At 40.4% G+C, this 26771-nt stretch overlaps 2 pseudogenes across 1 annotated transcript; both read right to left on the bottom strand.

Annotated features, from left to right (window-relative positions):
• Positions 1–8385: 8385 nt before the first annotated feature.
• Positions 8386–8923, bottom strand: LOC108586301 (annotated as a pseudogene). Its single transcript, XR_001903413.2, has one exon. The product of XR_001903413.2 is annotated as a 60S ribosomal protein L23a pseudogene (transcript).
• Positions 8924–12288: 3365 nt separating this feature from the next.
• LOC108586300 lies at positions 12289–13509 on the bottom strand (annotated as a pseudogene).
• Positions 13510–26771: the final 13262 nt, after the last annotated feature.

The following is a 26771-nucleotide window of genomic DNA, read 5'->3' on the forward strand; positions in this document are numbered from 1 at the left end:
GGTTAAATAAAAATTTGTCCATCCAAGATGGGGTAGCATGCAGTTATTAAAAAGGAATAAGGAAAAGACTGATAGAGGATGATGTAGATATTAAATGGGGGGAAAAAAAACTCCACAAGGTATAGAACAGTATGTGTGTTTTGCTGCCATTTGAGTAGAAAGGAGAAAATACAGAAATATTTATATGTTGCTTATATATGCATACAACATTTGTGGATGGATTCTCAAGAAAATGATAACCTTAATTTACCTTGAGACAAACTGAGGGACAAGGATACCCTTTAATACCTTTTCAGATTTTTTTTTTTTTTTTTTTTTTTGAGACAGGGTTTCGCTCTTGTTGCCCAGGCTGGAGTGCAATAGCTTGATGTCAGCTCACTGCAACCTCCACCTCCCAGGTTCAAGCAATTTTCCTGCCTCAGCCTTCCAAGTAGGTAGGATTACAGGCATGCACCACCAAGCCCAGCTAATTTTGTATTTTTTTAGTAGAGACGGGGTTTCTCCGTGTTGGTCAGGCTGGTCTCGAACTCCCGACCTCAGGTGATCTGCCCACCTCGGCCTCCCAAGGTGCTGGGATTACAGGCGTGAGCCACCACACCCGGCTACCTTTTCAGTTTTAAGCCATAATAAAAATTACATGAAATTGGGCTGGGCACAATGGCTCTCTCCTATTATCCCAGTGCTTTAGGAGGCTGAGGCAGGAGGATCACTTGATGCCGGGAGTTCCAGACCAGCCTGGGTAATGTAGCAAGAGCCCGTCTCTACGGAAAGATAAAAAATTTAGCTGGGTGTGGTGGTGGGTGCCTGTAATCCTAGCTACTCAGGTGGTGGAGGTGGGAGGATTGCCTGAACCCAGGAGTCAAGGCTGCAGTGAGCTACTGTGATCATGCCTCTCTTCTCCAGCCTGGGCAACAGGGCAAGATCCTGTCTCTGGAAAAAAAAAAAAAAAAAAAAAGAAATTAAAAAGATAAATAAAGAACAGTTGGGAAGTTAACATTAAGTCTGTATCTTCAGTTTATTACTTCAGAAATGTTTTTCTTACTGCAGTTTCAAGGCTAGACCTTGTGTAGGGAAACCTTTTTGTATCCTGGAAGCAATTTTTTGGATTCGTGAAGTGTTTTATTGCCTCTCTTTTCCTTTAAATCTTTATTGTCTAAACGATTGCACTGAAGTAGACTGTCATCTTAAAATTGTAGGGATTTACTTGTGGTTGAGTAATCCATTGCCTTTTGCAGTTTCATTTTTCCAAAGGGTCTTTGGACGACTAGTTTTGAGTTGAAAACTGTATGAAGACAAAGAATTTAATACCACAAAGAAGTGAGGATCCTTTTTTCTAGTGCATATTGAAAACAGCTCTTTTAGGAATTTTTCATTTCCATTGGTTTTTGTCTTATATATGTCTTTTCATGAGGGATAAATTATATTTGCATTCGCTGTTTATGGAGTATCAAGTAAAAACTACAACAGAGCAGAATGAACCTTCCTATACAATGCCTTCCCACAAAAACAAACACCTCCCTCAAAAAATTTCTACTCTGAACATGAAAGTGCTTATCTGCAGCTTGACGTTATTAGTATGTCTGAGTCCTAGGGTAGGTAGGAGATTCAGTTATTATCATTCAAAAGGAACTGAAAGTGTGAGCACTCTTTGAAAAAGGACTATTAGCAATGCAAATGCCAAGTTACATCTGATAGACAGGCAAACTGTTAAGCCTGCTTGTGTGATATTTAAGGTGAGAAAATAGTTTTGCCTATTCTTTATGACTTTGAATAGCCTTAGGACTATTCCGTTCTGTTTATTACTCTGTCTTCATATTAGATTTCTTTTTTTTTTTTTTTTTTTTTGACATGGAGTTTCGCTCCTGTCACCCAGGCTGGAGTGCAGTGGCATGATCACTGCTTACTATAACCTCCGCCTCCCAAGGTCAAGTGATTCTCTTGCCTCAGCATCCTGAGTAGCTGGGATTACAGGCTCCCGCCACCATGCCCGGCTAATTTTTGTATTTTTAGTAGAGACGGGGTTTTGCCATGTTGGTCAGGCTGGTCTCGAACTCCTGACCTCAGGTGATCCACCTGGCTTGGCCTCCCAAAGTGCTGGCATTACAGGCATGAGCCACTGTGCCCAGCCCACCGACAGTCATTAGTAAGTAGTCTCTTGTAGTAGTAGAGCCCCAGAAAGTTTTCCTAACAATTAGCATCTGTGTACATTGGTTTTCTTGATAGACTTAAATCTAATTTTTGCAAGTACTAATATGTAGTATCCACTCATAGTTTTTAGGACAAAATCTGAGTATATTGGGTATATGGTATCAGCGTCAGCATTCATATGCAGCCTCAGAGTCCTTTCTGTGTGTCAAGTCAGGAGGTGTAGGTGTAGGAAATGCTGATCCAGATAGGATTGTTTGGCACCTAGCAGGTACTTAAGAAATGTTTATGGGAAACTGTTAGCTTGAATCACGGGAGATTATACTGTTATGCACTGGGCATTAAGTCTTCACTGTTGACTTTTGCACTCTTTGGTTTTTATGCCAGAGATTGCTAACCCCTGGTTTAGAATTGTTACTACAAGCATAAAATCATTCATGGGCTGGGTGAGGTGGCTCACACCTATAGTCCTAGGACTTTGGGAGGCTGAGGCAAGTGGATTGCTTGAACTCAGGAGTTTAAGACCAGCCTGGGCAACATGGCAATACCGAGTCTCTACTTTAAAAAATATAGGCCAGGTGTGGTGGCTCACACCTGTAATCCCAGCACTTTGGGAGGCTGAGGTGGGTGGATCACCTGAGACCAGGAGTTCGAGACCAGCCTGGCCAACATGATGAAACCCTGTCTCCACTAAAAATTTAAAAAAAATTAGCTGGGCGTGGTGGCGTGCACCTGTAATCCCTGCTACTCCGGAGGCTGAGGCAGGAGAATCACTTGAATCCGGGAGGCGAGGCTGTAGTGAGCCTAAATCCTGCCACTTCACTCCAGCCTGGGCAACAGAGCCAGCCTCTGTCTCAAACAAAACAAAAACCAAAGAAAATTAGCCAGATGTGGTGGTGAGTGCCTGTAGTCCCTGCTACATGTATTCATAAACACTTATTGTTCCTTGTAGTATGTAATATATTTGTAGAATGAGTCATTCTGGGACTTACTTTTTAAAGAATATTTTCCAAATTCTTTTTTAAAGTGAAAATTATCTTCCACATTTTTTTTCCCTTACGACTCTATTGAATTTAAATAAGGCAAGGTACATCTAACCTACACAAAGCTCAAAGTGACATTTTACGTGTCATGGCTTCATATTAAAGGATGAATAAAAGTACATGCTTGCCTCAGTGGTGAGCAGTTGTCTGTAGTTTTATTTTGTTCTATTCTGTGACATGTGGCCACTTGTCTGTGGAAAACTAACATACAGTATATTACGTCTTTGATCATCAGAGTGATATATTTTTCCCTGTTCTTCAGCTGTAACTCCATATAGTCACCCTTTTGAATGCCACAAGAAGGGCTCTTTTTCCCTTTAGTAATTGAGGTATTCATGCAGTGTGGAGTGAATAGATCCCTCCATCACAGTGCATTATATAGTAGTTTTTTGTGTGGATACATGTAATACAATCCGTTCAAAACAAATGTAAAATTTACTAGGGCTTTTCATGTGGAAGTAGAATGCAGATCTCTTTCTTGATATAACAAATGAATTTAGTTGTAGCTAACATGTGTTATACTAGTAAAGGTCCACCTGCTAAACTTTTTCTTTTTGGTTGAGCTATAGACAGTAGAGTGATACCAATACATGAGGAAAATGAGAACTGGAATGCAGGCGAAAAGCTGGTCCTTTCCAGATGAATGCAACCAAGACTAGCATCATGTTCATAGACAAGTGTGGCTGGTGATGGCTGGTCCTGCATGCTATCTCATGCATGCTGATGCCGATTCTCTCCACACATAGCTGTCAGTCATTTGGTGACAACATAGCTGGAAAATGCATCTTTAATATTTTGGATTAGAAAGAGGCAATCCTTTCTACCTCAGTTTTTCTCTGATATTTTTTCAAAGGAATTAAGTGAGTAGTCTGCTATTCCTTGGCGTGGCACTCCCATCAACATTTGTAATCTTAAGATACATTTTTATTTATGATCAGGGACTCACCTAGAGTTACGTAGCAATTAGTAATAAAATTGACTAGATTCTAATGATGCCAACAATTCTTTAATACTTTCTTCAGTTTTCCAAAATACAGCAGTAAAGTCGTGATGCCTTATGTGTAGAAAGAAAAAGTTTGGGCTGGGCGCAGTAGCTCATGCCCATAATCCCAGCACTTTGGGAGGCTGAGGCAGGTGGACCACCTCAGGTCAGGAGTTTGAGACCGACCTGGCCAACATGGCGAAACCCCCCTCTACTAAAAATACAAAAAAATTAGTTGGATGTGGTGGTGTACTCCTGTAGTCCCAGTTACTTGGAAGGCTGAGGCAGGAGGATCACTTGAACCTGGGAAGTGGAGGTGACAGTGAACTGAGATCGTGCCACTGCACTCCAGCTTGGTTAACAGAGCAAGATTCTGTCTAAAAAATAAATAAATAAAAAAGAAAAAATTTGGTGTTTAGGGTGCATAGGGAAGTAGGTAGAAAATTAGGGAGTTAATTTATAGTAGATTAAGATACAGGGTGTCCACAAAGTCAGAGAACAGGATGCTTTTAAATAACATGCTCAGTGTTATTTTCTTTAACTTCCAAACATCTTTCCAGGTGAAGTTCCTTTAATTTCAAATCAATGAATCTCGTTCTCAACCTGAAAGTGGTACAATAAATACAGTGTCCAAAAAGTCTGGACACACAGCTAAAATTGTGTGTTATTCAGTGATTATCTTACTTAAAAATGTAACCTGCATACTTTAAAAAATAAGTTTATTGTATGTTTATTGAATTTTCAGACACCCTGTATTTTGCTTTTATTTAGGATTTCCTTTCTTTTTAAGTTTCATGCATAGTGCTAAAATAACTAGGTACAGTCAACAAAGAGACTAGGCAGCTGACGAGCAGCCTCCACCCCATTGGGTTAAAGATCTAGGCAGCCTGGAGGTGGGAGGATAATGAAAGGCCGGTGATGGGAGTGGGGCTGGCTTTCTCTTTACCTCCAGCAGCTGGCGGTAGTCATAATTGAAATCTTGATCTTATTTTGAGTGAAAGAAGACCTGGAAAGGTTGCTAAATAACAATATTCTGTTAATACTTTTTTTTTTTTTTTGGAGACGGAGTCTCGCTCTGTCACCCAGGCTGGAGTGCAGTTGTGCAATCTCAAGTCATTGCAACCTCCGCCTCCCCGGCTCAAGCAATTCTCCTGTCTCAGTTTCCTGAGTAGCTGGGACTACAGGCACATGCCACCACGCCCAGCTAATTTTTGTATTTTTAGTAGAGATGGGGTTTTACCATATTGGTCTGGCTGGTCTCGAGCTCCTGACCTCAGGTGATCCACCCACCTAGGCCTCCCAAAGTGCTGGGATTACAGGGATGAGCCATCACACCTGGCCAGAACTTTTTCTTATATATGCTAATACCTTTTGGGATTGATTTAAGTAATAGGACATCTTATTTTTTAAAACAAAAAACTTATGCTAACATCAGTAATATTTCTACTGAGAAAAACTACTACTTTCCTGACACCTAAGAATTCTGCCAGATAAAATGTTGCTTTCTTTGCTAAAACAGAGCATCTTTGATCTTTGCTGGTAAGAATTCTGAACTGAATAAAAGTTTTTAGAACATGCATGGTAGTGAAAAGTATACATAGCCCTTTGAGTCTGGGCAGGGAAGAAAGAAAATTCACAAAGGCTAAAGCAAGCCACCACTCTCATAAAACCTTATGAACGGTTGAGTCTGAATTCCTGAGATTACAGGGTTTAGAAAATGTGAAGATGGATAGGCGACCAATTTGGCTTTAGCGAGAGTATTATTTCTGTTTGCTTGGATAAAACTCAGGTGCCGGTGGAGTGACTTTGAATGTTGATGGAATATTGGAACTTGTGTCTCCCAAACTGCTTAAATCTTAGATCTATTGGACCACATGTAAATGGCCGCCTTTTCATATTCACTTTTTTTGCTCTGACAGCTTGTAAAAATCTTGGAGGAAACTCCTGCAGTCCTGGGGTTTGACTAAGTGGTCTGTGCAGCCCCTTCCATCTCTAAGGTGCAGTGCAGTCTGTCATTTCTAATGGCAGAACACCATGGACATGGGCAACACATATACTGAGTAATGGTGTTTGGTATATTCTCTTCAAGAAGACAAATATTTTGAGAAAGATTTTCATCAAAAGTGGTAAAAGGGAAACACTTTAGAATCTAACGGAGTTCTCCCAAGCCAGCATGTACTCCTGGGTTGTCCACGAAAGGCTCCACTCACTCTTGAGTTTGATATCACCTCTACAGATGCCCATAGGTGAAGCTTAACTATTTCAGGGCAGCATGATAAATGAGAAAAATAATGAAAGGCATCCGATTTGACAGAAAGAACACTTAATTTGTAGTTAGACCTGAGTTTAGATTCTGGTTTTAGCCCTTACTACTGTTGTGACCTGGGGCCAGTTACTTAACTCCTGTGGGTCTCAGTTGCATTAATTGAGATAATTTGTTTCTAGTATCTTGGCCCCTGCATTAGCATTCTATCAATGTTAATGCTTTCTCTTTCATTGTTTCATACTAGAATGCACATACTCTGTATAGCACATACTGTCTAACATAACCAGGCAGCGTAGTTTACTTGGCTTCTTCATTGAAAATCCATTCAGTTCTTTTGGGAGGCTTCCCTTAGCCCCTATGCCCCAGGGTGTGCATAATCCTGCTAGCTATGGTGATGATGTCCACTTTCCTGGGTTTTACGGAGAAGCTATTGGCTCTCTTGTCTTTTGAATAGAGGCAAACACCCCAGACTGTTGGTGCCTGATTGGATTCGACTCATGGCCAGCTTTGGATGTGGGGTTTTCAGTGGGGTTCTTGCACAGGCTCAGGGGAGAGCCCTCCTGATAGCCACACTTCTTGGGGTGGTGGGCACAGGTGGGCATAGGAGGGAATGGAAACTGGCACTGATGCCCAGCAGTTGGACTGTGCTAAAGATGAGAAATATTTGAGGCCTAATCTGCGTTTGGTTTTCATACGTTACATACTAATTAGGAACACATTTCAATGCTTTGAAGTTGTGAAAAGCTCTCCTGCATACATTCCAAATTGATGTTTCTCTGCCCTGGATATGCCATACCTTTAGAGTACTACATCAGACTTCAGAAAGACCTTTGGTTTATCCCCAGTGCATCCATGGACATTTCTCTTCCTGCTTCTGAGTAATTTGCCCTGAGTGATTTGCCTTTGCTTTGTACCTTCTTAGTTTTTTTCTCTCTCTGTTTAAACAAGGATTAGTACTTCTTTTAATTGAACTGTGGCTATTTTACATGGATTGGTGATTGCAAAGCTTTTTGGAGCAGGTGTGCAGCAATGAATAGTCTTTTTAATTTCATTTTTTGATTTACATTTTTTTTATAACCACTTCTGCAACAAATGGTGAAACTCCATGGCTACTCGCTTTTTCCGTCAATGGTTAATGGTTTTTCCATACTCCCCAGCTGCTTATCATGGGCACAGCTGACAAAACCAGAAGAGCCTTTCTAGTAAGGTGAGCTGAGCTGGCATTTGTGTAGGACAAAGGACTTTGGTAGAATTAGGGCTTTGACAAAGCGAACAAATGTAAAGGCAGCTGGAAACTTGAGTGTTGCTAATCAGGAATATATTTTGAGATTCTGAAGTTTCCAAAACATGTGTGTACTTAAGAAAAATAACCCAACAACTTGTGGGTTAATAGATTTTCCTGTTTTAAAAATCCCTTTGTGTGGGTTTTAAAGATGTTTTTCATACTTTTGAACAGTTTACTGTCTCAGAGAACATTACTAGCTCTCATTTTATTTTTGAGGCTCTTTATCCATGTGCTCCTGCCAAATGCCCTCTACCAACTCACTCATTTATGGGCCGGTTCCTTTATCTTTAGTTGTTAAGACTCTTTTCAAGGGAGCCTTTGCCTTTTGTTGTATTATTTATGATATTGAGAATGAGCACTATATAGAGTTCAAAGGGACTTGTTCTGATTATTGAGAGTTTACTTCTCTGCTGGTAGTTGCTTATGTCAGAAAACAGCATTCTGTGCTAGATTGGCCATCTGCTTTTGGGAGAAATCTACACTTTCCCCAGTCAGCAAATGGGTAATATCAGTAATAAGATACAGTAAATCGGCTGCCCCAACCAAACAGCATATTTACATAAATTACCTGAAAGCGAGGGTTGTGTCCATTCCATGTTCTTTTCCATATCTCATGCTGATGAAACTTATGATTATTTTATTTATGTATTTATTTATTTGTTTATTTTTTATGTTGAAAAGATATATATATATATATATTTAGAATTAGGCAGCTGGACTGAGTTTAGATGATCCCAATTTTGTTGGCAACATCCAAAGCATCGTAATCAGGAGCCAGTCGAACATACGCCTTTTTCTCTCCATCAGGCCGAATCAGGGTGTTGACCTTGGCCACATCAATGTCATAGAGCTTCTTCACAGCCTGTGTAATCTGGTGCTTGTTGGCTTTAACATCCACAGTGAACACAAGTGTGTTGTTGTCTTCTATCTTCTTCATGGCAGACTCAGTAGTCAGCGGAAACTTGATGATAGCATAGTGGTCAAGCTTGTTTCTCCTGGGGGCGCTCTTCTGAGGATATTTGGGCTGCCTCCGGAGTCGCAGTGTCTTGGGCCGCCGGAAGGTGGATGACGTGCGGATCTTTTTTTTTTTGTGGCTGTGGACACCTTTCAACACTGCCTTCTTGGCCTTTAAAGCCTTCGCTTTGGCTTCGGCTTTAGGAGGGGCAGGAGATTCCTTCTTCGCTTTCGGCGCCATCTTGTGAAAAGGCTGATTATTTTAATTATCACCCCTGCACTAAATAAAATAATGGGATATTTCAAATGTAAGACATTGAGAAAAAGGGCCAGGCGTGGTGGCCCATTCCTTTAATCCCAGCACTGTGGGTGGCTGAGATGGGTGGATTGCTTGAGCCCACGAGTTCGAGACCAGCCTGGGAAATGTGGTGAAACCCCATCTCTACCAAAAAATTAGCCAGGTGTGGTGGCATGCGCCTGTGGTCCCAGCTACTTGGGAGGCTGAGGTAGGAGGATCGCCACCTTGGCAAAACCCCGCCTTTACTAAAAATACAAAAATTAGGCTGGGCACAGTGGCTCATGCCTGTAATTCCAGCACCTTAGGAGGCCAAGGCGGGCAGATCACCTGAGGTCAGGAATTTGAGACCAGCCTGGTTAACATGGTGAAACCCTGTCTCTACTAAAAATACAAAAAAAAAAAAAAGGAAAAAACAAACCTGGGCCTGGTGGTGCCTCCCTGTAATCCCAGCTACTCAGGAGGGTGAGGCAGGAGAATTGCTTGAACCCAGAGGCAGAGATTGCAGTGAACCGAGATCAAGCCGCTGCACTCCAGCCTGGGTGACAGAGCGAGACTCCCTCTTTGGGAAAACAAAAACAAAAAAACACTTTCCTTCTACCTATGTTTTACAGAAGTGTTATTTTGCCCTTTCTCTCTCTCTCTCTCTCTTTTTTTTTTTTTGAGATGGAGTCTTGCTCTGTTGCCCAGGCTGGAGTGAAGTGGCATGAACTCTGCTCACTGCAACCTCTGCCTCTCAGGCTCAAGTGATTCTCATGTCTCAGTCTCCTGAGTAGCTGGGATTACAGATACGCACCATGATGCCCAGCTAATTTTTGTGTTTTTAGTAAAGATGGGGTTTCATCATGTTGGCCAGGCTAGCCTCAAACTCCTGGCCTCATGTGATCCACTCACCTCAGCCTCCCAAAGTGCTGGGATCACAGACATAAGCCAGCGCACCTGGCTAAGTGCTGCTTTCTAAATCAGTTGTGTGTTTGTGATAGTCTATACTCTCGAACTGTAAGGCAAAGCACTTAACACATTAAACACTATGAGTATATGTAAAATTAGTTTGAATTAGTGGCCTGTCAAAGCTATCCTTTGAAAAACAAAACAAAAAACCTACAAAACCATCTCTACTTTCTCCTTTTCCTCTTGGAAGTTGGAACAGTTCACATTTCAAAACCTTGCTTGATTTCTTTAAAAACCTTGAAAATACTTACATCAAGTGCCACATACTGTTATAAAGGCTTTACATGTATTAATTTATTTAAAACTTCCAACAACCCTGTGAGATAGATAAACTAAGGCACAGATATTAAGTAATTTGGCTTTGGTCACACAACTAATAAATGGCAGAGCTAGTATTTGCACACACAGTGGCTCAAAAATATCTATACTCTTAACTACTTTGCTGTGTAGTGACTGAGAGCTTTGAGTTTTCTTGTGTCAGAATTGTGGCTTTGGGCATTTTGCTGCAAGGAAACCTTAAAATGGAGATCCATTCTGTTTGCATCTATTGTTTGAAGTAGGAACAGTTATGAAATTGGACAATTTGATAAAATTGTGGAATTTTGAACTTAGTTCATTAGTCATCAGAAGGACTTTGCCTTTAACGTGGTTTTCGAATATTCTAGATCAGTGTTTCTTTATTCTTTGTAACTTAAAGATCTGTAAATGCATTTTGGTGTACTGGGACACATACTTGCAAACTCCTTTGGGGAGAAGAAATGAGAGAAGAGATGAAAACTGCTGAAAGTTACCACGTGTCAGTGGAATCTTGTTTGTTCTTTCACCTTTGAGGGCACTCTGTGGGGCTTCCTCTCACCTAGTTGGGGCTTATCTTTTTAGGAAGGTGCTCCCTCACCAGAGGCTTGTTTTCATGGTACCACATTTGTATCCTGAAGTACAAGTATACTGTACTTTTCTTGAAGCTTTAAGAATCCTGTAGCCTGGCTGGGCATGGTGGCTCACAGCTATAATCCCAGCACTTTGGGAGGCCGAGGCAGGCGGATCACAAGGTCAGGAGTTCGAGACCAGCCTGGCCAACATAGTGAAACCCTGTCTCTATTAAAAATACAAAAAATTAACTGGGCATGGTGATGGGCGCCTGTAATCCTGGCTATTTGGGAGGCTGAGGCGGGAGAATTGCTTGAACCTGGGAGGTGGAGGTTGCAGCCAGCCGAGATAGCGCCATTGCACACCAGCCCAGGCGACAGTGTGAGACTCAGTCTCAAAAAAAAAAAAAAAAAAGAATCCTGCAGCTTGACGGAAAAGCTGGGAAAGCGAGAAAGTCTTCAGTGATTCAAGGTCTAAATGCATTTGGAAATTATCACGTGAACCAAAAAATCTTGAATCTCAGAATACAATTTTGACAGATTTATTATCTGTTCAATGTCTGTTTGCTCTGTCTTTGTGTTGGTCTTCCGGTGCAACTGTCAGTGTTGTCAGTAGAGGTTACAGCAGGCCACAGATGTATCTTGATGAGGACATGCTGGGCAGAGAATAATTTCTTAGCCACGTGCTATATATGCATGAGCCTTGATGTACAAAAGAGCGCATGTAGTTTTTGATCTGGGAATGAAAAAAGCAGGTTCTCTGACCAATCTGGGGAATTTCTGTAATGAGAACGTGTCATTAATGACATTTCCTGAGGGCATCTGCAGCATGAGACAGAATAGAATTTTTCTTTCTTTTTTCCATTTGCTCTAGAGTCCCTTTCTTCATCTTCATTCCATATCTCCTTTCCTTTTCTCTGTCAGCCTGCCTGCTTATCTGCCTGGCAGCCAGTCTGCCTGTCTACATATGCATCCCACCCTCACAAAAGTATTCATGAGCAGCTAGTCTGCTGTAATGACATTGTGACATTTTAGAGTAATCTACCATACTTGTTTTTAAAAATTCATGTTTTTCTGTGCTATTTATTTTGACTAAGAAGGTTGCTGTAATTAACTCATACTTTTTAATACTCTTGTGCCTTTTATAAAGAATAAAATTACTAGAATTCAGAAATAATGTAACTAGCATTGTACTCAAGTCATAATTTTTTAAGATTAGATACCTTCAGATACCTTATTCCCCCAATATTAAATTTGAATCTATGGCAGAAATATTTTTGGTGTTTTCCAAAATATTTTTAAAGTGAAAATATAAGTTCTTATTTGCTTGCACTGTCTCTTCCCCGCTCCTCCTTGAATTTGCCCCTTGCTCTGGAGAACCCACAAAAGAGAAAACTTTTGTGAATAAGCATTGTCAGAATGCTATCTCAAAAATGGTATTTTTTTTTCTAGTGGAAAATAACGTTTAAGACCCCACAAACTGCAAAAACCGTTCCTGGCATTAAGCTCCTTCGGCCTTTGCAATTCAGTCTTTCTTGAGTGGTCCCATGAATGCTGTCTTCTCCTGCATGGTCTGGAAACAGTCATGGCCAAACTTGGAGGTGGTGTCAATGAACTTAAGGTCAGTCTTCTCCAGAGCCCGCCATTCAGTCGGCACTGCAAGGACTTGTGAAGGGTGAGTGAGCACTCGCTTCTTGGTGTCCACCACACAGTCTTTCAGCATGACAAAGTCATTGGCCACTTCACCATAGTGGACAAAGATACCCAGAGGGTGGCTTGTCAGACAGGTCATTGTCAGTGGAGGCATTGTTCTTCATCAGTTTGCTGTCCTTGATAAAGGATCCCTGGCTGATCTTATAGATCTTGTTGATCTCAGTGCAGTGACGGTAGCCTTTCTGCCAAATGCATGCCACAGGGAAGGCCACAGGGGCAGGATACAGGCCCCAATATAGGCCAGCTTGCACAGGCCTCAGTGGGTCTTGCGGGGCAGCTTCTTGGTGTGCCAATGACTGGTGACCCCTTTGTAGCCTTTGCCCTTGGTCATCCTGATGACGTCGATCATCTCGTCCTGCCCAAACACTTGGTTCACAGGTACCTGCTACTCGAGCCTCTTGCAGGCCCAGTCCAGCTTCTTGGCCATGGTGCCTCCATTCACCTGGATCTCCATCAGGTGGGCCTTCTTCTGGCACAGAGGAAGCAGGCACATCTGGGTGTAGGGAATGCCGTGGATGACTTGGCGGTACTTCTTCATGCTGCCGAAGGCCTTCTCCAGGTGCTTCTTGCCATCCTCATCCTGACATTTCTTGCAGTACTTGGTAAAGGCCTTCTCAGATTTATGCCAGTTTTTATAGAAATGCCTCTTGGACGCATCACTGATGTGCTCAGCCAAGACGATCTTGAAGGTCTGGAGGCCTGGAGGGGTTTGCACGTAGCCCACAATGCCCATAACCACCATGGGTGGTGTCTCCACAATGGTCACAGCCTCTACCACCTCCTTCTTGTTCACCTTGGATCCTGGCCTGACGACTTCCTGCACGATGTTGGTCATGCCAGCCTTGTATCCCAGGAAGGCTGTGAGGTGCACCAGCTTGGAAGGGTCATCCTTAGGAAAGCTCTTCACCTTCCCATGATGCTTGCTGCTGTGCTTCTGAGTCAGGAAGCTGAGGGACCCATGTCTGGGAGCGGAGAACTTTCAGTGAGACATCACGCCATCAAATCCCGCCAGTAGAGCAAAGAATGGTATTTTCAAAACTTTTTGAGCCAGGAATCCTCTTTGCCATCCAGTGGGCTTTTACAGGTCTACCTTCATTTTGCATATATTTTCCTTCAAGACTGTATTTCCCTCATAGACTGGCATGCATTCGTGTTTTGACATTGAAAATTTGATGAAGTACTTCTTCCAGATAGAACTAAGAAACTGTGAAATTGATAGGGTGACTGGAGTGTTATGTGAGATATCTTTATGTATAGATACTCTAACTTTCAATGTTGTGTTTTCTAGTAGTGTTGATGAATTTGCAGTGATGAGTCTATAGCTTTCTGCTGATTTCTCTAGTATTGGAGAAAGATGGAAAGCAACACATGGTAGTTGCATCCAAACTGGCTACAGACATTCATCTATATACCTTTTTCTTCCGTATCTTTTATCCTGTAAAGTGGCATTCGTGATGAATATGCCTGTTCTGGAGTATGTCTTTAAACAATTTTTTAAAATGATTATGTGAAAGTCTGTCTTTCTGTAGGGAATTCAGGCAACATAGAAAATTGTGAAGGAGCAAAAATCACGGTTAACAGTTTGGTGAGACAGGAGTTGTCACTCTTAACAGTTTGATAATATGCATGCATGTGCGCCCACATGCACATACCAAAACATACACACGTGTCATTCTCATGATACAATGTGAGTGAAATTGTATAACTTCACATTCTGTTTACCAGCATTTATATATATGTGTGTGTGTGTGTGTGTGTGTGTGTGTGTGTGTGTGTGTATGTGTGTATATATATATAGAGAGAGAGATAGAGAGAGATGGAGTTTCACTGTTGTTGCCCAGGCCGGAGTGCAGTGGCATGATCCCAGCTCACCGCAACCTCTACCTCCTGGGTTCAAGTGATTCTCCTGCCTCAGCCTCTCAAGTAGCCGGGATTACAGGCATGCGTCACCACCCCCAGCTAATTTTGTATTTTTAGTAGATACAGGGTTTCTCCATGTTGGTCAAGCTGGTTTCAAACTCCCAGCCTCAGGTGATCCGCCCACCTCGGCCTCCCAGAGTGCTGGGATTACAGGTGTGAGCCACCAAGCCATCGCACCCAGCCCATCAGCCTTTATTTTTTAACTCAATACTTTGGCTATTTTCCCATGTTAATGAATATGATCTAAAAATGGCCATGTTGTGTTCATATATATATATAAAATCTGTTTCTCAATACCTTTAGTATTTAGTTTTTCACTAGTACGAACAGTTCTACACTAAAAATATTGGTGTATTCATCTTGCCCACTTACATTCTGAGGGCAAATTTCTAGAAGTAGAATTCCTTATAAAATTTTATTTTACATATAGTTATGCTTTATAGGAATATATTGAGAAATGTTTAATTTTTTATAGTCAGCACTCCTATAAAGCTGATAATTTGTGCCTTTAAAAACCTACTTTTAGGCCAGGCATGGTGGCGCATGTCTGTAATGCCAGCTACTCAGGAGGCTGAGGCAGGAGAATCACTTGAACCGGGGGGGCAGAGGTTGCAGTGAGCCAAGATCACGCCATTGCACTCCAACCTGGCTGACAGAGCAAAACTCCATCTCAAAAAAAAAAAAAAAAAAAAAAAGTACTTTTAGATGTAATGTACTGTGCATCCAGTAGGGCAGAAATATTCAGATCGCTAGACCGACCGAGGGTTCTTGGGTCTGGTTTTTTGTAACTTTTTTTGTCTTCTTTACCTCTCTTCTAAATATGCTGCTTTTAATCTACAGGAGACTTGGAAACTATATAACCAACCTTATTATGTGATGTATAAAGTAGAAGCAAGCAACCCCTGAGTCAAAGTATGTGGAGTGTGCTAGTGGTAGGAGTGGGATAGGAACATTGTTGGCTGGTTGAATTTTGCATAGGTAAAGACTTTATTTTAGTTTGGGGAATATTTATATTGACGCTCTGTTGGATTAAATTATTTCTATTACAGAGCAGCCATTTACTGATGAATGTAGGAGACAAAGTCATATAAATTGAGATAAAAGGCAAGCTCTTATGATTAAAAGAAAATTCCTATCCTGTAGGTTGCACCAGTACTCCCAAGAAGTACTGGTGCAGTGTCTGCCTCCTCACTCTTTTCTTGTGTGGCACATCCCATTTGGAGTGCTCCTTTTTGGGAGAGTGTGCCCTTATCTCTGGACGTGTGCCCTGGGATGTCAGGCAGTGTCTTCTCCAGGGCTGGGAGTGAAGACTCAGCCAAGTCCTGACTGCTTACAGCCTGGCACCCCCAGCATGGGAAGAATTATCTGGCCTGCTAAGCAATATTAATTCTTCCTCCAGTATTGACTGTTTGAGTTATACCAGCACTGGGTGAGCCCTGGGAATTCAGAGCTGACTCAGACCTTTTTCCCATCTTCTTGGGGCTCACTGGGTGGAAAGTAAGATGACTTCAAAGCATGTAACTTGATTGACAGCATATTAAGTACCCTCTGAATGGTGTGTATGGTATATAAGAATATATATATTCTTCCTGGGGATCTGTGAAGTTGTCCAAAAGAGAAAGGGACACTTAGATTCAGTAATGGCAAATGAAAGGAATTAACAAGGCAAATACTGTTAGGAGGGCTTACAGGTGGTTGGCCAGAGGAGGGGGTATGGAAAGGCATTCTAGGCAGCAAGTAAAGCTTGTGCAAAAATGTAGGAGTGTGAAACAGTTATCCCCTTTTTCCAATTCAGATTCTGCACAGCTGCTACAGTGGGTACTAAGTGTTAGAGGAGGGTGGTGCAGGCGAGGAGATGGTAGAAGCAGGTCAGACCATAGTGGACCTTGTGTGCCATGGTGAGGAGTTGAACTTGATCCTGTGGGGACAGAAGACTGCCATCATGAGGCTTTAATTAGCTCTGTGCTTTGATTTATGGGCACAGTCATGATGAACAAATGATAGCCCATTGTGCTCATTTTGGGGAGTTATAAAATCACTTTTATAAGTTAGGGGATGTGTTAAGCATTAGTACCAGAGGGGGTACATTTATAATGCAACTCATCTTCCCTTCAGTGCTCTCATGGCCTGGAAGGTGAGCAGAAAGAATCCTTTAATAAAGGGGGCACAATTTCAGTCAGATTGTGTAATTTCTCAGTGCTAAGATTACTTCTCTAGGTGGTCCAACCAGGTGAAGGTATAAAGGTGTGTTGGTGGGGGGCACTGGGTGTGTCCTTGCCCAGTCTTGCCTGACAGCCCAAGACAGGACAGACAGCAGGCTATGTAAAGAGTAAGAGCAGTCTTTGTGCAGTGCAAAAAAAGGCCATTTGCTATGCATTGATGATTTTTTCCCCCATTCATACCTGTACACAGATACGGATCTATCAGGGTGTCATTTTTGAATACTGAGTTAAGCAATATCAGAGTTAAGATAAAAATCAATGGTTTAATTTCTTAAATGAGCACAGGGCTACACACATGATGATAGCTCAGTAACTGATTTTTTAAAAACATGAGTTTAAAACAAAATGGATTTCAAAAATTGAAAAACACTTGGTTAAAAATCTCTATGTCTTTTGATATATCAGGAAAGATTAATATTTATAATTTCTAATTTATAAATTAAGCATTCTGTTCACTTGACCTTTTAAGCAAAGTTTTATAAGTAAGCCACAATAGGCCATGAACTACATTAGTTATCTGATATTAAAGTGTTCTCAGAGAATTTATTTTCCTACAAAATTATTCAGATGGAGTAAAGAAAATTGCTTTACTCAGTCGGGGTTGGGGTGTAGTGGGCCGTTGACTTTGAATACTTTAGCTCTACATTTTTTTAAAAATGGGAGGTATTGATTTAAGGCATTCTAAATCGTTTATTAGATCAGTATATTGCTTAGAAACTAAAAGATCTGGAGAGTTTGTGCTTCTGTACAAGTCTACAGATAAACCGAGATTGGAAAGTACAGTCTGATGTTTGGAGGCAGGCATGATCTTGGGCAGGGTGAACCAGAAGGCTGGGTTTGGCTTCTACTTACACCACCACTGCTAGCTGTGGGCTTTGAATCTATTACTTATCTTTATCACCTTCATCTTCCTCATTTGTAAAATTATCCCAACAACACGTAACCTTCCTGACCGTGCATATTTATTTTGAGAATTGAATGTTTTTTGGCCAGGCGCGGTGGCTCATGCCTGTAATCCCAGCACTTTGGGAGGCTGAGGCGGGTGGATCACAAGGTCAAGAGATTGAGACTATCCTGGCCAACATAGTGAAACCCCGTCTCTTCTAAAAATACAAAAATTAGCTGGGCGTGGTGGCGCACGCCTGTCGTCCCAGCTACTCGGGAGGCTGAGGCAGGAGAATTACTTGAACCAGGAGGTGGAGGTTGCAGTGAGCCGAGATCACGCCACTGCACTCCAGCCTGGCAACAGAGCGAGACTCCGTCTGGAGAAAAAAAAAAAGAGAATTGAATGTTTTCATTCAAACGTGAATAAAACATTGTATTTAACTTGGAAATTCTGAACAAAGTAAGATGGCAGTGTTGGTGGCAGATTCTTTTTTCAATGGCATAGTGTTATATTCTAGCTTCATTCATGTTGGTCTGGTTTAAATAGTTTACCAAGGTTGGCAGGTTATCTACACTTAAAAATTAATTAAACATTTTAAAATTAAGTTTTTGGTTAAAATTTTTACCTGTTGCTAAATAAAAAATATATAGAAAACACAGATTTTTTTGGGAGAAGGGGGAGTTAAATAAATTATCTTTCTAATGTCTTCCAAATATTCTTTATTAAATTGTTGAAGTGGACATAGTTATTCTCTTAGGAGTATTATAAACATAATAACGATAAATTTGTTTGCCCTTACAGAGTTTAAAATGATTATTATCAATTTATAGGAACTGCCTCTCAGAGAGGGTAATGACTTACCCATGATTGTCCCAATATTCAATATTCAGCAGAAAGAAAAGACGTGGAACTAGAACTCAGTTCTGTTGCCATATTGTCAGTATTTGCCAGAATTTGTTTGTTGTACAAAATAACCAGGTTTTTCACTTTTGGACATTGGTTTAGACTCAATCTAAAAACCATTAAATTAGTTCAGGCTGTACCTTCCTATCCCCCAAAAACATTATCCCAGTTATGTGTAATACTGTATATACATCTAAAATATCTTATAAAAATGTTTTTATGTAATCAAAATGAATTTTCTTAAATTGAAATACATTGGATTTACCACTGACAAATTTGATTTTAATCAGATTCACCTTGAGTGTTATATTAGGGAGTCAGTGAAGTGCCCCCAGAGGGTGACAATCATGACTATAAATCCTCATTTGGGAGAAAAATGGCAGTTTGTTTTTGTCGGTCTGCATGTGCTGTGAATCATCAGCCCTGCAGTGGGGTCCTCCAGGGACTGTGGCATGCACAGCCCATCAGTGACAGCCATGCTGTTTTGAGTGACTACTACTACTTTTTTTTTTAAGAGGCAGGTTACTTTGTTTTAAAAACATGAGCCTTTAAAAGAATTCCAAAAGTAGTACACACACTGAAAAATATGATGAAACATACTGACGGAAAATGTTAAATGACTCCTAAAATTTTAGCATAGAAGTTATCTCCACCTAAAGTTTGATTTAAATCTTTTGTTCTGAATGACTTCTGAAGGGGATGGAGTCCTTGTTGCCTGTTTAGCTCACTGACTCCAAATGTAGAGAATGGGCTCTATGGTCCAAATCTACTTAATCCACATTGAGAAGGAACAGAAAAGGAGTTTGGTCCCAGTGCCTAACACAGAAAGAAATGAAATTTACCTATTAATGTAACTATTAAGAGACTTCCCACTTTACCTTCAAAACAAAAGGAATATCATTTTCATGCCTATGAAATGAAGACTTTGTCTTCCCTGCTGCCCTGTAAGCCTCTCGTTGCAAAACAGGATCTCAACAGTATTTCAGAGAATGGGACTTCTTGCCATCTGATACCTGTGAAACTCTTAAGTGATCTTGGGCCTTCTCACTTGCTGTGGTTCCAGTTGTTGCGTGCGTGAAGCCTTACAGCAGGGGTCCCCAACCTCGGGGGCCATGGAACCCTATGGGTCCCTGGCGTGTTAGGAACTGGGCCACACAGCAGGAGGTGAGTGGCAGGCAATTGAGTATTATCGCCTGAGCTCCGCCTCCTGTCAGATCAGCAGATACTCTGATTCTCATAGGAGGGTGAACCCTATTGTGCAAGGGATCTAGGTTGCACACTCCTTATGGGAATCTAACACCTGATAATCTGAGGTGGAACAGTTTCATCCTGAAACCATCCCCCTACCCCTAGTTCGTGGAAAATTGTCTTTCATGAACCAGTCCCTGGTGCCAAAAAGGTTGGGGACTGCTGCCTTTGTAGCATCAGCTCTCCTTGAGCAACTAGCCAGGCAATGTTGTATAGTACTTAAGATTTGGGGGCCTGAAGTTCTGCATTTGAATCCTGGTTCCAGCACTTAGTAACTCTTGACCCTGGGCAAATAACTTAATCTCTTGGAACCTCGTTTTTCCTCATCTGTAAAATTCGGTAAAAATATTTATCAACATGCTTATAAAGTGCATAGCACAGTATTGTGGTACCTGATTAGCCCCAGCAGAGGTTCATTACAATTTTGATTTTTGGGATTAAAGTAAACATTGTATAATTTCAGTTCTGAGAATAAATTTCTTTGAGTTATGAAGCAAACTGAATTCGTGTACTGGTGTCATTAGGATGCTTTTTAATGAGAGATGGAAGGATGACCTTGAGCTTATGGCGAAGTGGTAGTGCGGGGGCTGAAGGAGAATGAGTTGTGTATAGTTGTTTGTTTATTTATTTAATTTATTTATTTTTGGGACAGTGTCTCGCTCTGTCACCCAGGCTGGAGTGCAGTGTGTGATCTCGGCTCACTGCAACCTCCGCCTCCTGTGTTCAAGCGATTCTCCTGCCTCAGCCTCCCAAGTAGCTTGGACTACAGACGCATGCCACCACGCCAGGCTAATTCTTGTATTTTTTTAGTATAGATGGAGTTTCATCATGTTGGACAGGCTGGTCTCAAACTTCTGACCTCAGGTAATTCGCCTGCCTCAGCCTTCCAAAAGGTTGGGATTACAGGTGTGAGCCATTGCGCCTGGCTGTGTATGTTTTTGTTTGTTTGTTTGTTTGTTTGTTTTTTAAAGATAATGTCTATTATTTGAAAAATGTATTTTATTTGAAAACACTGAGTTTGTCTAATTATGGATTAAATCCTAATATGTGACTTTGTTGAGAAAATTACTAACATTGGCATTCCAGTTTATCTCACATACTGAAATCTCCTTTTTATTTACCAGAACAGATTCCATCTCTGTCTTTTGACTAAGGTGAAAACATAAGACCTTTCTTTTGCCTTTTCCAGAATCTGTCAACACTTACTGAGTTGGACAGAAGGTTTAAGCACAGTGAGGCTTCATCTTCGTGTTCCTGAGGGACCAGAATCCTCTGGTTACAAAACCCTCAGAGCTAAATTCTTAGTGGGGACACATGTACAGTATCAGTGTACATGCAGGGTTGGTGTTTCTTGGGCTATCTGAGTAACTATGAACATTACAAAAAGAAATGAAAAACAACCAAAATCTCTTATCCTAAACACTGTAATTGGTTTCTCCAATTTCTACTTCCTACGTCTGAATGAACTTGTAAGAAGAAAATGCTTCCTCTGTAGGTGGCCTGGTCAGGTTGGCCTGATACCTGGAGTGAAAAGAATGGAACAGAGTAAAGAGCACAAATCTGGGACCCTGGAAAACTGCCCTCTAGTCCTGGTTTTGCTGTTTAATGATTGTTATAACTAAACAAGGCAGTTTGCAGATCTGGCTTTAGTTTTTCTACCTGTACACTCGGGGGTGTAGATGATCTCCAGAATTACAGAATCACAGGGTTGGAAGTAGCTTTGTGCAACCCTCCTAAAGAGCATGGACATGATCTTTGAAGCAGCCTTGACAGGTCACCATTCCATCTCCATTTGTCTGTGTTCAGCCTTTGCTTGGCTTCTACTCTAGAGATGGGGAACTGTTGGTTTTCAAGGTAGTTTGGAGCCACTTAGTATTAGGTAGCTTTTCATAGTGTATGCATTCCTTGCCCTCCTGTAGTCCTAATTTTATGTTTTTCATCTTTTATGTGACAAATCTTTAGATATTGAACAAGAATTATGTCAGTTCTCTTTCCAGTTATGCTGCAAAAGCTCTGTCTGCCCTCCCTCCCTCTTTGATGTGATTTCAGACCCTTCACAATTATGCTAGCTTTCCTGAAATGTTCCAGTTTTTCATTGCCACTTTAAAAATGTGATTCTCAGAAAAGCATATAATACTTCCGATAGAATGTGAGCAGCACAGGGCATGCTAAGAAGGTTTACAAACTGGAATTTCATGAGTACAGCCCAAGTTGATGTTTTGTTGTTATTGGTGTCTTTTATAGACAGCATCTGTCTGTGACATCCTTGATGTTTTATTTCACATGGATTGATTGCTCATAAGCAAGGCCTCATGTTAGAGATGGGCAGCTTATTTCTTTGGCCCTTGGCAGTACTTTATATTTTTTCTTCCTTTTGTGAGTTATTTTATATCTGCTCCTTGTTCTGCCTGCTGAATTGTTCTGAACCTTTCATCTGCTCTGGGAATTAGTGATCCTGTCAGGCTGTTGTCTCCTTATTATCCTCACTGATCATACATTTGAGTCCATCCCAAGTGATTGATGAAAACGTTGACCAGGGCAAAGTCAAGTAGAGGCTCTTGTGGTAAACTGCTGGGGTCTTTCCACTGTCTACATTTGACTGGTGGGGAACCCTGACAGTGTTTCCAGGCTCCTATTGACAATGTGTTGTTATTCTTGGTTAGAGTAATTTAGATGTAATTTGTCTTGCTCTGAAGTCTTGAACTCAGTTTGTTTTCTCATTAATTTATCGTCTTCTATTTTGAAAACTCTGTATTTGTTTTTATGTTTATACACATTTGGATTTAGTGGTGTTAGCTATTTCCCCCCCGACGATTATTATGTTCTAGTTAGTTTTTGCTTTAGTGGTCTTCATTAATACTGCCACCAACCCCACCCATCTTTTCTTTTCTTTTTTTTTTTTTTTTTACGTTCACAATCTCCCCATGATTTCCTGACCTGGAGTGCCTAGTACTGAGTGGTAAATAGGGGTTGGGGTGGTCTTGCTGGTGGAGTAACAGAAGGAAGAAATTTCTTAAATTAAGAAGGTTTCCAGTCTTTTTTCCAGAGGTACCGCTACAAATACATGCCAAGGTTTTTCAAAAGACTGTAACTTTAGACATTTTAAAATATGCTGTTGGAGATAAAATTTAAAAAGCAATTAATAAAGAGAAACATACTGAAGTGTTACTCCAGATATCCTGATGGATATTGTATGTTGAAAAATTACATTTTAGAAAATAAAGGGTATATAGTTACCCTTTATTATGAGGTTTCATAAAATATCTCATAATTATGAGGTATATGAAATAGGTTAAAAAAATTTGAATGACATTTACCTGACAAATGGCTAGTAAAAAGCATACTGTATAAGAATGTAATGGGATAATGGTGCATCAGAAATACTACATAAATTATCTATCTAAAGAGAGGTGTCAGGGTTTTACATGGAGATAGTTTATAGGGTAGGCCACATCTGTATTATTGTGTTTTGCAACTTGTTCTTTGTAATATACTTAGTTGCATCAAACTATATGACCTTTTCTTAATTTGATGTACTACAAAAGAAACTTTAGCATAAATGTTTTCAAAATAATATCACTGCCCAAATGTCACATTAAGCCAAGCATTTTATGAATCAGCAAGACCAGTCTCCTCTTCCTGCTGTCATTTCTTTTGTCCTTCCCCTTTTCTTCCTCCCGCCAAGTACTTGCATATTTGTGTGCTTATGTTAGCAGCATCCACACTGATACCTGTTCTCTTTTTTTCACCCTAGCTCCAGGGGTAAAAGGAGAGACTAAAAAAAAAAAAAAAAAAAAAATTCTGCAAGTCTTAAATATGGGACAAAATTCAAGGAATTATTTCTTATCTTGTCACCTTTAAAATGTCATTAATGGAACATGTACATCCTGAGTTTGTGGTAACAGTTAGTAGATATTTCTGTGTTTGGGATGGATGCCCTTTAGTGTAAAGTATCAAGCAGCAAATAGAGCACACACTCTGTAGAATTAAAGAACCTTAGAAAAGATGACTATAAAAATTTTAAGTACATTTAGGGGAAGGAATGATTCAATGGAGAGAATGAATTTGAAGATATATCCATAAATGCTTGAAGTTCTAATGTGGCTTTTAGTTACAATAGATCTTTTAAAACTACAATGGAATTTTGCCGTTAAGTCACTCATTATAGTTGGAATTCTACTTTAACTAGATTGTCTTCTGATTTATATGAAACCTTAATTGCTTGAAGTATAGACTTAAGTTAAAACTTTTGTAGCATGGATTCCAGAGATTCTAGTTGTTTTTTTTTCCCCCAGGAAGAAAAACAGGAAGTACTATGTCCAGAAACTAAAGAAATGAAGGTGTTTTTAATGACGAATTTTCTTCAGACAATAAGATACTGTATGGTTTCTAGATTACAGTGCTTTAGGGCTAAATGTGGAAACTGGAACTCCAATATAAGGTTTTGCACCTTAAAGGTTAAGTATCCAGTTGTATCCAATAACAACTTAGGAAATTTAAAGTTGTTATTCCCACAATAATTATTACTTTGTCCCTATGGGAATATTTAGAATTTGCATTGTTGGGCATAATGTGTTATTTATATTTCACTGTATTTATAGTTGAACCTTATATCTAAATGAATGAGAGAAATTAACTCATTTTTGTATATAATTTAATTGTGTAGCATTCACTAATTGCTAATGATTTGCACACATGAACAAATCAAAAATCTCTGCTCTTATGTTGTGCACTTAGGTAATATGGGGGTAAATGCATATATCTAACTCTGGATCTCATAGTAAAATTAAGAGAGTAATTGTGCATTGCACCAGGAATAATGTGCTATTCACAAATGGATGTCACTTGCCAAGTTTACACATCTGATTTAGAAGAAACAAAGATTTCAGACTTAATTGAGGATGCATGTCTTTGATAGCTTACTTGAGGTAACTCTAGTCCTTTAAGACTATCTTCAAACCATCAGCAGGATTTATTTTAAAAATCCTCCAATTGAGGCAGCCATTTAAAATTGAGTAATTATTCCCTGGGGTCCAGTTCTTTATTACCGAAAGTATAGTGTTTTTAGGGTTTAGAACTCTCTTGGGCTCTTAAAGCCATGTTATTTAGAAAAATTAAAATGTAAAAAATGGCCTAAGATTTCTAAACCATGTGACCTGTGGTCAGTCCTATTTCTCTTGCTATAGAGCAGGGAACCATTGTAAACAGGAAAATTCTAATCCATATGCAGCTAGCAACTTCAGCCTTTCACAGACTAACAACTAAGACCACTATGAGCCCTATAGCTCCTTTATTTCTCGCATGGGTGCCTCATCACATGGAGGCCAGGGAAGAAGGAGCCTGGGAAAAGGAACACTTTGTCTTCAGATTTAGAAAGCACACTTGGAAAAGAAAAGAGAATCTTTTGAATAAAATCAGAAGGGAATACACGTCTGTAAACAAGATTCTGGAATCGTACAAAATAATTTATGCTTAGACTCTTTGCGTGTGAGTTGAAAACTTTTTTGGCCAGTGTAGATTTTTGTCATAAGAGGAAGCAGTTTTTAATGCACAGCTCTTAGTTTTCAATCTTGGGAGCTGCTTGATAATTAAGTGATGTTTTTGACAGTGAGGAAATTAAATTATGTGGGAATTCAGTCCCTGAAGTATATTTTTGAGTAGTCTTCCTTGGATAGTTTAACTGTAGTCTTGTCTGGCCAGAGATGAATTAGGTGATTTCTTGAGGTCTCTTCAGTAGCCATCCTGGGAGGTTTAGAAAAGGATTTTTTTTTTTTTTTTTTTTTTTTTGAGGCGGAGTTTCGCTCTGCCGCCCAGGCTGGCGTGCAGTGGCGCTATCTTGGCTCACTGCAAGCTCCGCCTCCCGGGTTCACGCCATTCTCCTGCCTCAGCCTCCCGCGCGTAGCTGGGACTACGGGTGCCCGCCAACACGCCCGGCTAATTTTTGTATTTTTAGTAGAGATGGCGTTTCACTGTATTAGCCAGGATTTTTAAAAAGTATTTTTTATACCACAGGAAAACTTTCCTTCCTGTTTCCTCACTTAGTAGTTGCATTCTTAAAATGATTGCATTTTATCCCCTTGTTCCCAATGGTTAAATTTCATTTACTTTCTGATCTTTAGGGGAAAGAATGGCATAAATTGAGGCAGGTGAAAAATTTCAAAGGGCTGCCATCGCCCTCTTGAAGTTCACATTGTCTCCAGCTCCTCTAAGCCTTGGCTACCACCTCTCAAGGCAAACTCCCATCCCTGTTTTGCTGTCTTTGGTTAGGATTTGTTGGTAGGCAGTGGACCTTATGGTAGAGGAGGGAAGATGAACTTTGAAGAGAAAAGTTCTATAGCCACTATTGCTATAGCTTTTGCTCTTGCTGTTCTTTTCTGCCAGTAGCTGCCTCTTTGTTTGCTGGGAGAGAAGTAGGAGAGAGAAAGTAAGTCCAAAAGAGGAGAGGGATTTCACCGCCTCCTTTAGACTCCTTGTTCCTTTCATGGCTCTGCCCCATCTTCTCATTTTCCAAACATCCCAATCACCTAGGGAGGGAGGGTTGTTTTTTTGTCTTTTGGTTTTTGGTTGTTTTTATAAAATACAATTCTTGGGCCCCATGTTTAGCTATTATACTTAAGGAAGTCTGGGGCTTGAGTCCTGAGAATCTGTGTATTTCTTGAGTTATGCAGGTAATTTTGATGCCCAGTTAGATTTGAGAACTGTAGGATATGTTTCCCACTCTAACCTTTGGAAGTCAGGGTCCTAAGTTATAGGAGTCAATACCAGTAGCAGAAATGATTGGGCTTACAATATGACAAATAGGGCCATAAATACCAAGGGTTCCTGAACCAACAGCCAGAGCTTCTAGGAGTGAGAGACCAGTTGAACTTAACTGTAATTATCCTGTTGTGGGGGTTAGTTGCTATAATAGCTATATTTAAGGTTTATTAACTTTTGTCTTCTTTTATATTCCTTTTAATTTATTGATGGAAAGCTGTATTTGAACATATGGTGGGTATACTGGTAACCTCCAACCCCCAAAGATGGGATTAATACAAAATGTATAGTTTGTTCACATAAGTGGGATGTCTTAACTAGATTTTTAAAATAAAT

Source organism: Papio anubis, chromosome 5 (assembly GCF_008728515.1).
Source record: "Papio anubis isolate 15944 chromosome 5, Panubis1.0, whole genome shotgun sequence".
NCBI lineage: Eukaryota > Metazoa > Chordata > Mammalia > Primates > Cercopithecidae > Papio > Papio anubis.